This window comes from Panthera tigris, chromosome A1 (genome assembly GCF_018350195.1).
Source record: "Panthera tigris isolate Pti1 chromosome A1, P.tigris_Pti1_mat1.1, whole genome shotgun sequence".
In the NCBI taxonomy this organism is placed as follows: Eukaryota; Metazoa; Chordata; class Mammalia; order Carnivora; family Felidae; genus Panthera; species Panthera tigris.
Window position 1 is genome coordinate 204812695 of NC_056660.1, and position 14906 is coordinate 204827600.

At 36.4% G+C, this 14906-nt stretch overlaps 1 protein-coding gene across 21 annotated transcripts in view; it reads left to right on the forward strand.

Moving 5' to 3' along the window:
- PLCXD3 (phosphatidylinositol specific phospholipase C X domain containing 3) overlaps nt 1-14906 on the forward strand; it is a 219053-nt gene that overhangs the window by 40318 nt on the left and 163829 nt on the right. For 5 of the 21 annotated variants that reach the window (XR_006221036.1, XM_042995802.1, XM_042995784.1 and 2 more), the window contains one exon: nt 48-166. The exons of 13 other annotated variants lie outside the window; for them this stretch is intronic. The gene's annotated coding sequence lies outside the window, so the exon portion shown is untranslated. Of the gene's footprint in view, nt 1-47; nt 167-1254; nt 1354-4701; nt 5060-14906 lie in introns of those variants that run through there. 3 more of the 21 variants (XR_006221037.1, XR_006221038.1, XR_006221039.1) reach the window with 3 other exon arrangements.

Below are 14906 nucleotides of genomic sequence, written 5' to 3' on the forward strand. Positions count from 1 at the left end.
TGGTTGGTGAGGCTGGACTTTCACAAGTGAAATCCTTTGCTTTTCAGCTTTCGAATTAGAGAGTTTGAACTAGCAAGTGGCCTTTCCTTCTTCTATCTCGTATTGGCCCCAAACCTTGCAATTCTTGACATTTATACAAGAGGTGCTCATCACACCATTCTATGAGGTAAGTCATACAAGGATCATGAACCTCATAGAGATCTTATGTTTCTCCAATATGATGGGCACCCATGATAAAAGTAGGAGCCTTGTAAAAAGTCATAAGAAAAGCTCCACATTTTACTTTAGGTTTAGAGAGTGTCAGACAAACTTTTATTGAATCAATAGAGAAAGAAAACAAAAGCATAGTTGCCCTCTGAAACACCTAAATGACATTATTTTTTTAAATAAAGTGTAAAATATAGGACTTAACTCTAGGAAGACAGTTTAAAAATTAAGTTCTCTGTGAGGTCATTCAGCAGCTGAAATGATTAATAGTAGATAAAACTCATGAACTATCATAATTTCCTATGCTGTGGGTATATTATTTTTCTCTCTGGTTTTATTAAGATATATATGAAGAAAATATAATTTATACCAGCAAAATTCCTCCTTGTTAGCTGTTCAGTTCTGCAAACTTTGGCTAACGCATACAGTTGTCATACCACTACCCAAATCAAGAAGCTAGGTTTAAAAACATGTCAGTCAGACCCACCAGCTCTTTTCACTATTCCAGGGTACACTATTCTTGGGATCTGGAGGTATAAAGCTAAGAAATACCCAATTTATGCAGACAGACCTAAGCAAGAACGTCTGCTAGGAAAGCAGTACCTGCTGAGGTGGTCTCCAGCTCCCTGGTTATAAAGAAATAGGTTGTTCTTTTTCTTTGACAACAAACCCACCTTCATCAATAATTTTTGACTTAGCCTAATGTAAGACTCTTATCCCTGTATGAATACTGCTCTGATTTTCTAGTAGAAATTTGATAGAGAATATATTTATAGACTCTGATGTACTTATCCAAATGGTTAATTCCACAATTCTATGATTACAACTACAACTTGACCTTAAAGTATGTGATGCCTAATTTTATCAATGGGCAAGCTATCCTGGACTGAAACCCCAAAGAGGAAGAATGGATGAGTAATCAGACAAGTAAAAATTTGCTGCTTATAGCATCATCCAACTGTGTGTAGAGCAAGAATCATTATATTTTAACATGCTGGGAACATTTGTCTTGATTGAGTGTTAGTCAATAAAAATTCCTGTTTAAAGGATTGCTGCTGTGGGGTCTGCCTTTGTTCCTGAAACTGCAGGGACACACTGAAAATTCGAAGAAAAGCATACTACACAATACCTAATAAAGTGTTATAAAGTACAAAAATAGCACAGTCCCTTGTCCATTAAAAATGTAGTAAAATTTTCTGAAAATGAAATTTAATATTATGTGTTATTTTTTCTTTCTTGGAACCATAGATTACTTAAATATTTCCATTAGCGCCAAAATAGAGTGATATGATAAAAATGATGAAATGAAAGATTATGGTTTTCCACTGAGTATCAGAAGAAAAAAGATTGGGAGAATTATAATAAAAATAAAACTCAAAGGAATTCAAATGCATTCCATTTGCAATTAAAGCACACATTTAAGTCATAGGGTGATGTAGCCTTGGAAGAGGAGCTATGCTAATTTATAGGTATTTAATTAACTCCACAGGGTAGAGTCCCCTGTTGTTACTTTGTGTATATAATATTTATATTGATAATTACAAAACTAATTTAAAATACTAAAAAAAGACCTAAGTGAATACAGTAAAGCCCATTCTTTCTCAATTTCCAAATGGTCCATATCAGATTGTGAAAACTGACCCAATATATTTCTTTAAATTTTTTAATGTTTATTTATTTTTGAGAGAAAGACAGAGCATGAGCAGGGGAGGAGTAGAGAGAGAGGGAGACACAGGATCTGAAGCAGGCTCCAGGCTCTGAGCTGTCAGCACAGAGCCTGATGCGGGGTGTGAACCCACAAACTGCAAGATCGTGACCTGAGCCAAAGTAGGATGCTTAACCGACTGAGCTGCCCAGGTGCCCCAAAACTGACCCAATATTTAGCAAGGTCTTTACTTGAAACTTTAGTCGTAGTGGAACAAGGATGAAGAGGGAAGAAAGGAAATGTAGAAGATTCCTTCCTTTTGTTTTCTTTGGATGGACGAATCTAAAGAGTGTCCTATGTAAACCTAAATGTGAGACCTGAGACCATAAAAATCCTAGAAGAGGGCACAGGTAGTAATTTTCTCTGATATCAGCCATAGCAATCTTTTTCTACATATGTCTCCTGAAGCAGGGGAAACAAACGAAAAAATGATCTATTGGGACTACATCAAAATAAAAAGCTTCTGTATAGCAAAGGAAACAATCAAAACTAAAAGACAAGCTATTGAATGGGAGAAGATATTTGCAGATGACATACCTGATAAGGGGTTAGTATCCAAAATATATAAAGAACTTCTACAACTCAACACCCCAAAAACAGATAATCCCATTTAAAAATGGGCAGAAGACGTCAACAGACATTCTCCAAGGAAGACATACAGATGGTTGATAGACACATGAAAAGATGTTCATAATCACTTACCATCAGCAAAATGCAAATCAAAACTACAATGAGACATCACACCCGTCAGAATAAAATCAACACAAGAAACAACAGGTGTTGGCAAGGATGTAGAGAAAAAGGAACGCTCCTGCACTGTTGATGGGAATGCAAACTAGTGCAGCTACTATGGAAAACAGTATGGAGGTTCCTTAAAAAATTAAAAATGTAATTACCATATGATCCAATAAATCCGCTACTAGGTATTTATACCCAAAGAATACAAAAAAACTAATTTGAAAAGATGAAAGCAGGGGCGCCTGGGTGGCTCAGTCGGTTGAGCATCCAATTTTGGCTCAGGTCGTGATCTCATGGCTTGTGAGTTCCAGCCCCGCGTCGGGCTCTGGGCTGATAGCTCGGAGCCTGGAGCCTGTTTCGGATTCTGTGTCTCCCTCTCTGTGCCCCTCCCCTGTTCACACTCTGTCTCTGTCTCTCTCAAAAATAAATAAATATTAAAAAAAATTGAAAAGATGAAAGCAATCCTATGTTTATTGCAGCATTTTTTACAATAGTCACTATGGAAGCAACCCAAGTATCCATTGATAGATGAATGGTTAAAGAAAAAGTGGTATATATACACAATGGAATATTATTCAGCCATAAGAAAGAATAAAATCTTGCCATTTTCAACAACATGGATGGAGCTAGAGCTTACAATGCTAAGTGAAAGAAGTCAATCAGAGAAAGACAAATACTATATGATTTCACTCATACGTGGAATTTAAGAAACAAATGATCAAAGAAAAAAAGATGCAAATCAGAAAACAGACTCTTAGCTATAGAGAACAAACTGATGGTTACCAGAAGGGTGGTGAGTGGGGAGATGGATTAAATAGGTGATGGGGATTAAGAATTCCACTTATCACTATGAGCACTAAGCAATGTAAAGAATTGTTGAACCCTGATATTGTCACCTGAAACTAATGTAACACTGTATGTTAACTATAGTGGAATAAAGACAATAAGCAAACAAACTATGTCCTTTTGCTTTGTACCATCTTGGCTGAAAGTAACATAGGGCCAACAGAAAATGAAGTTTTGTTTAAAAGACAATTAGTATTTATTCAATATAATTTTTTCACTTTGCTTGTATTTCTACCATTCCCTTTAAGGTACTTTTTTTTTCCTCCAAAGTCATCACATGACTGTTTTCTCCTTTCTGTTTAAAAAATGGTTCAATTCTTGAGTTTGCTGGAGGATCAGCCTACAGGGCTGTAGACCTCAGGCAATTGTGGGCACGTCCATGCTCTCCCAACAGTGGCGGCAACATCACTGAGTTGAGTAGGCAGAAAAGTCCTGAACAAAAATCCATTAAACTCAAAATTCTTAGAGGAAGTAATGGAAATCTAAAAAGAGGCATTAGTTGACAATATTTACTGAGCATGTAATGGACAGTGTTTACACAATTATCTCTAAGCTTCATCTTGCCTGCCCTTGGAGAGGAGTGTACAGTGTTATTTTCTAAATTGTCTAGAGTCAAAGCTCTGATTGATTCCAAACATATTAGAGAGATTGTTACTAGAGTAAATATATTTTTAAAAGAATAAGACATTATTCGTTACTCAGAATGGTATACTTAGAATATAACATTAGATCTATTACAGTATAGCGTTTTTAGATCTCCCTCTCCTCTGCTTCTGTCTTCCCATCTCCTTCCTGGACTCTGACCCTTCGGCCCTCATGCCTCCCTCTTCCAAGGACACTTAAAATTCCACTGAGCTCACCCCAATAACAGGATAATCTACCCATCTCAAGATCCCTGACATATGTACATCTGCAAATTTCCTTTTGCCATGCAAGGTAATATATACACATGTTTCAAGGATTAGGATGTGGATAACTTTGGGGGAGTCATTATTCTGTCTATCACACATGCCAGTTGCTAGGATGTTTTTCCTTGATGACCATCCCAGGTTTCTACATCTCTGGTTTGAGATAAAACTATATTCTCTGCAAACTATATATCTACTTTAGTAGCTTGTTTTCTCTTAGGTTTTGCCAATAGGGGGCATTAAAGGATACTGCAAGGCAGGACGAGGAAGTGAATTAATTCTTTTTTTTTTTTTTAGCTCGATGCTCTTGATTGGCACTTCCCCAGAAAAGACCCTCCCTGGCAGGTGCAGATGGTGTAGATCCCAGCTTTTCCTCAAATTCTCAGCATGGCCACACTTCCAGAATCAGTCTCATTACCCTCAGACTATGCACACAAGCTGGGCAATGGACATCTTCCGAAGTTTGAGTCTTCACTCATCAGAGCCACTGTTCCAAGCATCTGGCTTCTGAAAACCTCAAATTATTTTCTTTCTTTCTCCAGTCCTAGAGATGACAGCAGCTTCTTGCAATAATTAGCATAGTGTTCATTTTTAGGCGTTTCAGTTCTCCAGCATCTGTTTAACTATTTCCCTACATTAAAATCTCTTGGTTGAAGTACCTGGTATACTTTTGTTTTCCTGATAAATTTGCACTATGGTCAGTTTTTTTTTTTTTTTTTTTTTGGTCAGTTTTTAAAATACCCCAACAAGTGGTTACAGAACTAAAGAGTGGTAATAGTCTTAGAAGAAATGGGTAGAAAGACCTCTGAGGGAAGAGATCTCAGACCTGTCTGATGCAGTTGTTTTGCAAGAAACATTATGGTATAGAAATAAGAGCCTATCTTCCCACCAAAATCACTTCACAGGATCATAACATCAGATTTTTTTCTTAATGTGAAGCAACAAAAATCCCAAAGACAATTACTTTGTTTTTGGGGTTTGTTAAATAGCAAAATCCTTTAAAAGAATACAAGACAGAATTACTAGAATATCTCAATCCAGTTTAAACTATGTAAGAAACTGATTTAATGTGGCCAGATTTAATTCAATACTTAGATAACCTTTAATACCAGTAGTTCAATAGTCTTCTCAGTGAAGATCTTAATAACATTTCACACACATGTGTATGTGTTCCCATGTGTGTGTTATAAGAGAGATTTACCTTACATACTCTTAGTCTTTTAGCTGCCAAAAGAAACTATGCATTTGAATTTCTACATGTGTGCTATAGTGAAACTACCCTCACAATTTATGACCTCGTTACATGTTTGAACATCCTTTAGATTACACTCTTGCCAGAGATAAATGCACTCAACATAAAATAATAATGTTTCAATCATGGAAATGTGATCTTAATCATGTTTAAACCTGCTTTTTAAACTCTGACATTAATTAGCAACTCAGAACTCCTTCTAAACCTCCATACCAGTCTTTGAAGAGGTTATTCATCAGATAAGAATGATGTTTGTCTAGGAGTGTACTTCTCTTAATGGACTTAATATCATTATTTCTAAAATGTCTGGGTCCCCTTCTCCCTCATCTCCTGCTCAAGTTCAGTGGCCTACATAGCTCTTTAAAGTCATTAAGACACTGGGAGGAGGTGATGTACTAGAAGTATACAAGAAGTGAAAACAACCAAGTACATGTATAATAAAAAGATGACACCTTAGGGGCTAGGTAAGAGGGCTTGGGGACATAGAGCAAGTCACACTGAAGGTTATCAGGTATCTGAAGTTGGGTTACATGAACGATGGAGTTTAAAAGGGAAAAGTAATTTCTGAAAAGAAAAACTGAAGTGGCGTGTATGTGTGTGCACACATGTGTTTAGGGTAGAATGTGAATAATATTTTCATGTTCCAATATGAGGTCTAGTGCTAGTGCTAAGAAACCCAGGGAATGTAATGGAGGTTCAGGTGCATGGATTTTCCCCCACTGATTACTAGTTGCTTCCTTGAGTTGTTGTCCATCCTTCTGCTGTACCCTCCTCCCCCAAGCACAGAGCTCAGGGTTATCACAGAGGTTTCCCAAATCCTAAGATAGTCTTGTATACTGAGAACTTAATGAGCTCTTAAATGGGATTAGTTATGTCATTGTCTAATATGTGACCTATCATAGAAATGACCTTAGCAGTCTTAATTATTGTGCAATATAAGAGATCCAGAATGCGTGCTAGGTAGAAAAGAGAGAAGAGGTTCTATGGGAAAATATTAATTTTGATTTGAAAATATAGATGTAAGGACAAGGACTGCCCTTGAAGTTTAGACTCTAGAGGAATAATACCAAACTTCAGGAAATCTTGACTGAAAGGAAGACCAAAAAGAAAATCAAGTGAAGGAAGAGCAAAACCCACCTATAAATTAATTTCGAGTTTATAAACCAAATTCATGATTCAAAACTATAGACAAAGGCTTAATTGACCCCCTTGGTGTATACCTAGCTTCCCATACATGCTTTTCCTGAATATCACAGGATAGTGAGCATGGGAAAAGCAGAATCATTAGCAAAACACACAGTGAAGGGTATAAGAAAGTGGTAGAAGGTTTGAGGATATTTAGCACCTTTGCATTTTTCTGATGACTCCATGAAAATTCAAGTCTAGAGAGAGGACTTTGGGCACTAATGGGTTAATGCCTCTTCATCCCCATGTGAGTTAATAACAGAATCATATACATACTGTGTTGTTTATCCTAGTGCCTACAGTATGTACTAACGACTCAGTAACTATACCTACTATTTTATGTGTGCCTGCCTTCTTCCCTGGTAGTGATTTTCAGATAATATATGGTAGGGAGTCTGGATCGCTGAGTGAAATATGGCTGATTAATTTTTCTTTTAATTATTATGTTAGATGAGGGTATATTTTCCGACATTGTTTAACAAATATTTTAAATTATTTTAAAAATGTTATTTTCTATCCTCTTGTGGCCTGGCATATGTCTCTAGGGAATTACACAAAAATTTACCACTTGGGTCTAATTTCTGTTGAAATGATGTATACTGCCAAAATATCTAAATGAAACAAGAACAAAATTCAAGCCTTACTGATATAGGCAAAACATCTGAATAATTGAATGAATCACCCCATTTTCATCTGGGTGTTTTGTTAGAGGGTAGCTTTAGGCGTAAGTACACAATAGAAAGTGAAATGAAGAGGAACAAGCTAATTAGTGTTGTCAAATAAACAAGAGTGCAGAGGTGCCAAACTTGGTGTCTTGATCCAAATTAGCCAAATTTTCTACGGTAATTGTATTAACTGAATAATTTCCAAATTTCAGTTTTTCTTTCTGTTGTAAAGAATGGTCAGATAAGTTCATGTGTTATCTCATTGTCATTCCATTTCACCCTTTGCCATGTCTTACACCCAACTTTTGTTTTGTTTCTCTTCTTGGCTTCTTCTGTTTTCATTCCATGATGGCTTCTGCTTTTCTTCTCCTCTGTCGATTGCTTGCAGTATAGGTTATACAGATCATGTATAGTTTAATCTTAAAATGGTTAAGACTTCTCAGTGATAGATACTTAAAATTATCTTTTGTTAGTCTGAAGCCATTATGTCATATTACTAATCAGCTGACCTGCCAATATTTGCCTCACATGAAATCTGGTCACATAATTTCTAATTTTTTTTTTTTTCGAGAGAATATGCAAGTCAGGAAGAGGGGCAGAGGGAGAGAGAGAGAGAGAGAGAGAGAGATTCCAAAGCAGGCTCCATTGATCCCACAATCCTGGGATCAGGACTTGAGAGGAAATCAAGAGTCAGATGCTCAACTGACTGACCCACCCAGACACCTCTAAATTTTTTGTAATATATTTTAATTGTTCCTATAACTATTAGTTCAACAAATCCTACCATCAAATCACATCATTAGATACATTGCATGTGGAAATGTGCTTATTCACATAGTTTTATTATTGTTTCCAACAGCTATTTTGTATAGTTTATTTAAAAGTAATTTTTAACAAGGTGAAGGCCTCCCGATCCCGTTTAGAGCCATTGTCATGAACTGCAGTCAGTTCAAATGTTGGATTTTCCAAGTCCTGTGTCTTTTAGGTATAAGGCAAGAGCCATAACTCAGTTTTTCAGTGCTTGTGAAAGAAAATACGAGTGGCATGAATAATCATAGTAGATCTATTCTCTTTCAATCTCACTAATCAAAGTTAACAATGAGGTTTAATGAGTAATATCTTCGTGGAAAATTATAACAACAACTGTCATGTTGAAAAATTCAGGTTTTATAATTATACAAAGTACGTGATAATGCTGGGTTATAATTTTCTTACTAGAAAATATTTTAAATAAAAAATAATTTCCCTGTTATTAGCCAGTGCATACTGGGACATTCTTCTGTGGCTTAACAGCCTGCAGGTGGCCACATTACTTAACCATAACTTTAAGTATTGCATTTGGGATTTCTATGCAAAATCAAGATTAGTCTTGTGACTTTTTGGAGTGAAACCAGCATGATTCACTTTGAGAAGTGTGCCACTTTTCACTTTCCTGACCACATGAGTTTTCTGCCAATCTCATTAAAATTTAGAGGCTGTATGCTTACTGATTTTTCTGTTTCCGGAAGGTAGCTCCATAACTTCCTTATCCCACAGTGATGTGGGAAGATTGTGGGGAGGTCTCCTCTTGAATTGTGTTTTCTTAGCTCTTATTCTCTTCCAGGTGCCTTACAAATTAGAATCTCTCAGCCAGGGAAGTCTAGGCATTTGCAGTCTCCTTTTGGACCTTTTTAGTCAGTTGCTATGTGATTTATTATGGACTTGGCATTCATCTCTTCAGGGTCCACAGTTGTCTTTGCTGGGGCCAGGAAGGCTTCTCCTGAGGGACTTTATATTAATGATACTTTGTTCCTTATTTGATGTGGTATAAATTTCGTAACCATCTTCTGCAATGTGTGTAAAGGCAAGTTTGTTTACAAGCTCCTTATACAAGCTTTTAAAGATACTTTGATTCTAAATATAGCCATTTAGCACTCTGTACAAATATTTACATCATTATTAGATAGAATGCATTCCTATATTTTAGCAATGTTATTTCTCTATAACGTGAAAGTGTCCCTATATGTATCTTCAGAGCATCTTTTTTTAAAATTTCTTTTTTATGTTTTATTTACTTTTGAGAGCGAGAGAGACAGAGCATGAGTGGGGGAGGGGCCGAGAGAGAGAGGGAGACACAGAATCTGAAACAGGCTCTAGGCTCTGAGCTGTCAGTATAGAACCTGACGTGGGGCTCGAACTCACATACCACAAGATCATGATCTGAGCCAAAGTCAGACGCTTAACCAAATGAGCCAGTAAGGCGCCCCCTCAAATGTATTCTTAATATGCTTTCAAATAAGGGGCGCCTGGGTGGCTCAGTCAGTTAAGCGTCTGACTTCAGCTCAGGTCATGATATCATGGTTTGTGGGTTCAAGCCCCGTGTCAGGCTCTGTGCTGACAGCTCAGAGCCTGGAGCCTGCTTTGGATTCTGTGTCTCCTCCTCTCTCTGCCCCTACCCTGCTCATGCTCTGTCTCTCAATAATAAATAAACATTAAAAAATGTGCTTCCAAGTATTATTTTCAAGCTATATGCAGTAATTAAGTAAAATTATATTAATGCCTATATGAGAAAGTAAACAAATATTACATCTTATATACATATGATACATAATAAAATAATTTAGTAGTCATGTGGGTGACTTGGTGTGTAGTGAACAAAATGAGGCCTAAGTCTTGTTTTTTTTTATTATTATTAAAAATTCAACACCCTAAAGCCAAATAATCCAATTAAAAATGGGCAGAAAACATGAATAGATGTTTTCCCAAAGAAGACATACAGATGGTCAATAGACACATTAAAAGATGCTCAACATCATTCATTATCAGGGAAATACAATGAGATGTCACCTCATATCAGTCAGAATGGCTCAAATTAACAACACAAGAAACAACAGGTGTTGGCAAGGATGCCCAGAAAGGAGAACACTCTTGCACTGTTGGTAGGAATGCAAACTGGTGCAGCCACTCTGGAAAACAGTATGTACGTTCCTCAAAAAGTTAGAAATAGAAGTGTCTTCCTATCCAGCAATTGCACCACTAGGTACTTATCCAAAGAATATGAAAATACTAATTCAAAGGGATACATGCCCCCCAATGTTTACAGCAACATTGTCTACAATAGCCAAATATGGAAATGGTCCAAGAAGATATGATATATATATCACGTCTTGAATGAAATCCATAAAAAAGAATGAAATCTTGCCATTTGCAACAATGTGGATGGAGCTAGAGAGTATAATGCTAAGTGAAATAAGTCAATCAGAGAAAGATAAATACCATATGATTTCACTCATATTTGATGTCTGACATACTGTTCCCCAGCTGATCTGCAGTCCCAGGACTAGGGCTACACTGAGAGCCCCTTATCTGGCTTTTCTTCTCAGAATCTTCCCCAAGGTGTTCGTGGTGTCCCACAGCATTACTGTGCCCACCACACAGCCCAAGATATAGATGGTTGAGTTTGGGGTTTGCAAGTTGAGTGAGTTACCCTGCAGCAGGGATTATCTTTGCTTCTATATACCCAAGGAGCTATTCGATGGTGGCAAGAGGATACAAAAGGTTTCATGGGGCATACTTGTGCAAGAACACTCATGAAATATGAGCTTACACATGCAGACATATAATTTGCTTTGTTGCATCAATCTGTTCATGCCATAAAGTATAAATGAAAATGTTATGGATGGGGAGTGCCTATCAAAGTTGCTAATGATCTCTATGGTTGACAAAGATCTACTAGACTAGGATTCTTAGAACTCCAGATAAATTACATTGGGCCATGTCCTTCTACTTCATGAGTGAGAAAGAGAAAATTAGTCCCTGGCATCTAGCTGTTCTCCAGGTCCTATCACCTTGGCTTTGGTGTTCACCTGTCGGACATAAACACATTCACAGAACATCAACATTAGACAAGGCCACTCTGTGACCTTGATGAAAAAAGACATGATCCCTCTGTAATCATCTGTGAAAACAGACAATACCAAAACATTGGTATTGTCCGTGCCACAGAAATAATCTGCTATACTGTGCTCTCATGAGTGACTCTTGATGCTTTACTTACTATATAGCTCTAGCCTTAGTCTAGTCTATCCTCCTTCTAGATAAGACTTTTAAAGATCCTCATTGAATTACCCCATACACCACTTCCTGGCAGCATCCAAGTCAAAACAAACACACTTCCTTAAATCATCCCCCCGAAATAAAGAGTAAATTTTACAATTCAAACACCCCCTTAGGGAGATGTTCTAAAGTTCTCATGATATGTGTTTTCCCTCATAGCAAAAAATAATAAACCCAATTTGTATATTTTCAGGTGTGTTCCTGGTAGTCAACAGCTAAAAGATAAACTATTACTCAATGATTATGGTAGGAACTTTATAGTTGATCAAACAGCTATGGTCCTTCTGATGGCCAACAGTTGCTGGTCCTTAGGTGTTGTTTTTTTGTTGTTGTTATGATAAAATACATATAACATAAAATGTACCATCTGAACTATTTTTAAGTGTACAGTTCAATGGCATTCAGTACATTTACATCGTTGTGTAGCTATCACACTAACTATCCATCTCCAGAACTTCTTCATGATCCTAAATTGAATGTCTGTGTCCATTAAACCATAATTCTCATTTTCCACTTCCCCAGCCTCTGATACCTAAATGTTGTACTTTCCGTCTCTGTGTATTTTACTATGTTAGGTAGCTGGTATAAGTGGAATCAGATAGTATTTGTCCTTTAGTGTCTGGCTTATTTCATTTAGCATAATGTCTTCAAAGCTCATCCATGTTGTAGCAGGTATTGGAATTTCCTTCCTTTTTAAGGCTGAATAATATTCCATTATACAATTATACCACATTTTGTTTATGCACTCATCTGTCAACAGACATTTGGGTTGTTTCCACCTTTTGGCAATTGAGATTAATACTGCCATGAGCACTGGTATAATTACGGGGTAATTATTTTATTCTTAGCAAAGATGAGTAAAAATAGTTTCAGGATTTTTGAAAATTCTGCACATGAACCTAAAAGCAGTCTCTTCCTTCCTTCCCAGGCCATCCTTCCCCTCTAGCAACTGCCATTCTCTGGCAACTCAAACATTTTGCAAGTAATAACCCCTCAAAATCAACATCATGTTTTTTCTAAGTGTCATCACTGACTTTACCAAGGTAGCACTAGGGCTGGGACAAATTAGAGGAAACAGTAGAGATGCAAAACAATTTGAACCAACTTTTCTTTCAAAACATACTCTCAAAAATAAGTTATGTCTTTTAGTACTTAGTAAAGTGCTAAAAGACAGGCAGACTAAAGGAGGCTTATTGACATTGAGATGTCATTTATTTATTCAGCCATTAAGTTATCATTTGCCACTTTCTGCTAGAAACAAATTCAAGGGACTTGCTGCTCTATCTTCTCTAAGAGCACATAAGAGACATTCAAGAAATATTTACGAAATGAGTAAGTGAGAGATTATTATGAGCCCTTATTATGCCTGAGGCACCGTGAAAGCCATTATAGGGTATCAAATAACACCATCCCTGTCCATATAATGCTTTAAGGCTAAATGCAGAATTAGAAATACACAAGATAGCTATAAACAAACTGCAGTGGGTGTGCAGAAAGAGAAGATTACTTCTACCTTGGATAGTAAGGGGAGTTGCAAAGATGAGTTAGAATTTTGACAGGTAAAAGCATGAGAGTGCATTCCGTGGTGGTCGCAAGAAGCAGAACTATAAAGTTTACGGAGTTCCTATTCTGCTCAGTAAATTTTAAGTTCTCCATTTAAGCCTCGGAGTGCCTTCCATTTTCCCACCCACAGGAGGAAATAATTTCTCTTCACACATTAGTTAAGGAAACCAAGAAACACACAATAAGTGGGAAAACATGGATTTGAACCCAGGCCTTCCGATTCAAGAGCACGTGATTCCAACCACTAGATTATATTCAGTGGGTGCTAATAGCTTCTTCTGGGCTGGCACATAAGGTGCAGACATAGGGGAAGAGGGGAGAGCGAGAACCGAAAACTGCAGGGTCAAAATGGTGGAGGGAAATGGGGATTGTAACTTTTTTTCTACTTTGAACTTAAGTGCAGAAAGCATTTTTATACTCGAAATACAGTAAAGCTTTTTGAATGGACTATTGTAAAGAATAGTGAGAAAAAAATCCACATTGATTTTAATAGTTAATTTTACAAAGATTCTTTATTGCCCATTTTATATGCCCTTTTCTTTAAGTTTGACTCTATAAATGTATATTTCCAAACACTGTGTTTTTTAATGATCTGGCTAAGATCATTAAGCAGACATCCTCTTTTAAAATATTTATTGTTCAGCTGAAATGTGTTCTAATGTTTTCTGACCTATAAGAATCTTTGTTTTTCAGAAAATAATTCAGGAACAACTTAATTATAAAAATAAAACACATATTCTCTCCAACAACTGAGAAATATTGTGAACTACTGAAAGAAAATGCATAGCAAAGAGGCATGTATATTTTTTCCTCTAATATATTTTACTTTTTAAATCGAAGTATAATTAACATATAATGCTATATTCGTTTCAGGTATACAACATTGTGATTCAATAATTCTGTATATTACTGAGGACTCACCATGATAAGTGTAGTCATCATCTGTCACCAAACAACATATTAAAATATTATTTATTATATTCCCTATGCTGTACTTTTAATCGCCATAACTTATTTATAACTGAAAGTTTGTATCTCTTAATTTCCTTCAGCTATTTTGCCCATCCTCTTACCCACCTCCCTTCTGGAAACCATCAGTTTGTTCTCTGTATTTAAGAGTCTGCTTTTTGTTTGTTTGTTCATTTGTTTTGTTTTTTAGATTCCACATATAAGTTATATCACTTTGTATTTTTGCTTTGTCTGACTTATTTCACTTAGAATAATACCCTCTAGTTCCATTCATGTTATTGCAAAATCCCATTCTTTACCATGGCTGAGTAATATTCCATTACATTATATATCATATAATATATATGTGGTATAATATCCCATTATACCTATCTCTATCCATTCATCTATCAGTAGACCTTCGGGCTGCTTCCTTATATTGGCTATTGAAAAAAAATGCTGCAGTAAACATAGAGGTGCATGAATCTTGTTGAATTAGTGTTTTCATTTTCTTTGGATAAATATCCTGTAGTGTAATTACTGGATCATATGGTATTTCTATTTTTAATTTTTTAAGGAATCTCCATACTGGTTTTCACAGTGGTTGTACTGGTTTACGTTTCCACCAACAGCTGCATGAAGGTTCCTTTTTCTTCACCTCCTTGCCGACGCTTGTTATTTCTTGTCTTTTTTATTTTAGCCATTTTGACAGGTGTAAGGTGATATCTCATTGTGGTTTTGATTTGCATTTTCCTGATGATTAGTGATGCTGAGCATCTTTTCATGTGTACATG